Raw genomic sequence first — 3,478 nt, forward strand, 5'->3', positions numbered from 1 at the left:
GTTCAATATTAAGCCGGTAGTAGAAATAAATAATAATAAAACTATTTTATCATTATTTATATAAATTATCTAATTCATTAAATATGATTAATTAATTAATCATATTTATTCTACATCGTGAGGGATACTTCTCAGCATATCGCGACTATCCGGATAATACGAATTCACTGCTTAGAATACCAAGAACCTATTCAGTGAGTAGTTACCGTACAATTAATTCCTTATACCCTGCAATGTCACGATTAAATACAAGGCATGGAACTTGTGTCAAGCCTATCTTATTTAATCACTTGCTTTCCCATTCACTATGCTTAGTTCTATTTAATGTAAATTAGAAACTCCTTTCTAATTTCATTCAGTCTGGCCAGAGATTCCTGAACTAACATAAGTGGATCAGCATTGAACATTCTCTTCCTACACTGGAAGGGGTAGATCCTTTATTGATCATACACTATCTTTGTGTACAAATTCCTATACCCAGTAGAGCCCTTATAATTGTCCCTTGAGACTAAGAACTAAACCAAAGCATAGTTCAGTGTACACAAGATGACTATGATGACCTCAAGTCTAAGGATACTTGTACAACTATCACTATGTGAACAACTGCTGACACGTGAGTGAACTCCATCAGTTGTTCAGCTGTGTGAGTCATGTTCAGTGAACTTATTCTATAATAAGCACCTACATACTAGCTATAGTGTCACCACACAAATGTTTATGAGAACAGACATCCTTCATAATGAAGTAAGCATAGTATGTACCGATCTTTATGGATTATTAATTACCAGTTAGTAATCCTACGACCAGGAACTATTTAAGTTTAGAGTTATCATCTTTTAGGTCTCATTATTATGATCTCATCACAATCCATAAAAAGCTTTACTCTAAACTGTGGTATATCTTATTTAAACATTTAAATAGATAGATCCCGTAATAAAAACAAAACAAGCCTTTTATTAATATCAATAAAATTAAAACAGATTACATAAAAGTTATTCCTAAATCTTCATACATGATTGGACTTAGGACATATCTCTTTTAGTGATGACTAGGGAAACTCTGAAAAGAGCAGAGGTCAAAGAAAAGTTCAAGGAAAATTTTCTATTTAGAACAAGTCAAGTTCTGATGCTGTGAATGTTCAAAGACTGAAGTCAAAGTGTGATAAGCAAAGTCTGATATCAAGTTCTGATATTCTGATTCAGTCAGGATCTAAAGATTCTCAGAAGTTCTTGCAAACTCGGAAATTAAAGGGGAAGCAGACTACTGTTTATTATAAAGATCCTAAAATTCAGACACTTGATGAGGAGATATCGAGAATATTATTTCTGAAACACAATCCAAGAATGGATTTAGAAACTCTCAAGGAGAAAGAAGCTAGATTTGCTGCTGAGAAGAGAAATCCTTAGTCTAAAGCTTCTGATGCAAAGAAACCTCCAAGGCCCAAGGAAAAGGGCATTGTGATCAAGGAAAAGTCAAATTCAAAGGCATATTCTATGTAAATATATTATTCCAGTAAGGCATGCTAAATGGCATTTGTGGTATACTGAATGCAGCATAGTAAGGATTTTGTGCAAATGGCATATTAGCAAATTATGCATTCAAATTATGTGCAGGCATAACATTCACAGGAATTTTTGTCATGTTAGGAAATGAAGAAGGTGCAGATATGGGTGCAGGCATAGTAAGTTTGCAATTAACAGATAAATGATTAACACTACCATATTTCACATAGATTTTTCTAGGTGCATATTTATCAGGTGTGTAGTTATTATGTTTGTTAATTCCTACTTTGCCATTCCTATTATTTTTCCTTTTTGATTCCGCTTTCACTACAAGAAAAATGTCAATAGACATCATTTTTTGGCCAATGTCTGTGTTGTGTAGCAACCGATGTTGATGTCGGTGATGTCTATTCTAGACATCGGTTAAAACCCGATATTTTTACTCAATTAGACATCGTTTCTGGAAAAAAATTGATGTCCATGAATTGTTTTTTATAAAAAATGTTAGGAATAAATAATATTATAAATAAATTACACCTATTAAAATATATTAAACATATAATGAGCTATGCTTTTTTCCACATAGACATCAAATATTTTCATTTGGTTGATGTAAAATCAGATATTAAATATCGATTTCTTTACTGAAAGGTGATGTCTATATTGACACATAGACATCATTGTTTTCTCAAACAAAGTCATGTCTATGTTCATTTTAGACTTGAACATGTTAGTCTTTTACATTAGCTTTTTAGGAAAAAGCGATGTACATCAACTTTTTTGACATCAATTTTTCTTCACTAAAAGTGACGTCAATTACCTTTAAGACATCAATATTTATATATTAAAAGTAATGTACAATAATTTTTTTGACATGAGTATTTATTCATTAAAAGTGATGTATAATTATTTTTAGACATTGGTATTTATTCATTAAAAGTATTTAAACAATAAACTAACTAAACACTCATATTCAGCAACACAAGTATCTAGTTTTATTACATAAATAGTTGCGTAATAGTAAACATTGAGAATATTCCCTATAAGACTGTCTAGATAAATTCAAGAGAAGCGTGAGTGCTAAAATGAAGCATCGCATCATCTTTAACTTCTATTTTCTCCAATCTGTCATTCAATTGCTTGATTGACAGATGCCCTACATTGACTCTCTTGTTCTGTTTCACTTGAATTGTTTCTCCTGGAACAAAATTCTTGGAAACTGATATATATTTCTCATTTCACTTAGCTAGCTGGGATTGGCTAACTGGCTTTCTTTCACTCAACGGATGTGGTTCCTTGTCTTTCGACGGATAATTCTTGTGATCATTCGATGGATAACATTCATCATCCGTCGAATCCACATCCGTTAAAAGTCCTTCTACCAAGTTGGAATTCAGTTTCTCCGTGCTCTTTTTCCAGGCTTCATCACAAAAGGATTTTATACCTTAAACTTTAGTAATTTGAGCATGGACATCTCTAGATGATTTCCATGCATTAATTACTTCATGTTCTCATTCAAGTTACTTTTTTAAAATATCCTCTTTCTTTAAGTCAGTTAGTCCATCTTTGGCAATCTTGCACTCCATCTTCAGTTTTTCAAACTCAACAAATTGAGTTTCTAACACATTGTTTCTTTCACTAAAATAAATATTGTTCTCATTAATTTTAGTGTTTTCTTTTGTGAGAGATTTGAGTGTAACACGCAGATGATATAATTCAGTAGACATATCATTTATAGCATCATTACACTCAGCTTTATATAGATGTGCTAGATTAGTGGTTATTACCTGATTACTGGATGAACTTACTTCTGTTTCATCTTATTTGGCCATAAGTGCTAGATTGACATAGTTTGTATCCTTATCCTCATCTAATCCATCAGCAGCCCAGTCATTTTCCTGAGTTAGAAAAGCCCTTTCCTTTTGTTTTAGCAACTCAAAGTACTTCATTTTGTAATCTACAGGCTCAAATTTCTT

The sequence above is a fragment of the Apium graveolens genome, chromosome 9, assembly GCF_009905375.1.
Source record: "Apium graveolens cultivar Ventura chromosome 9, ASM990537v1, whole genome shotgun sequence".
Lineage (NCBI taxonomy): Eukaryota > Viridiplantae > Streptophyta > Magnoliopsida > Apiales > Apiaceae > Apium > Apium graveolens.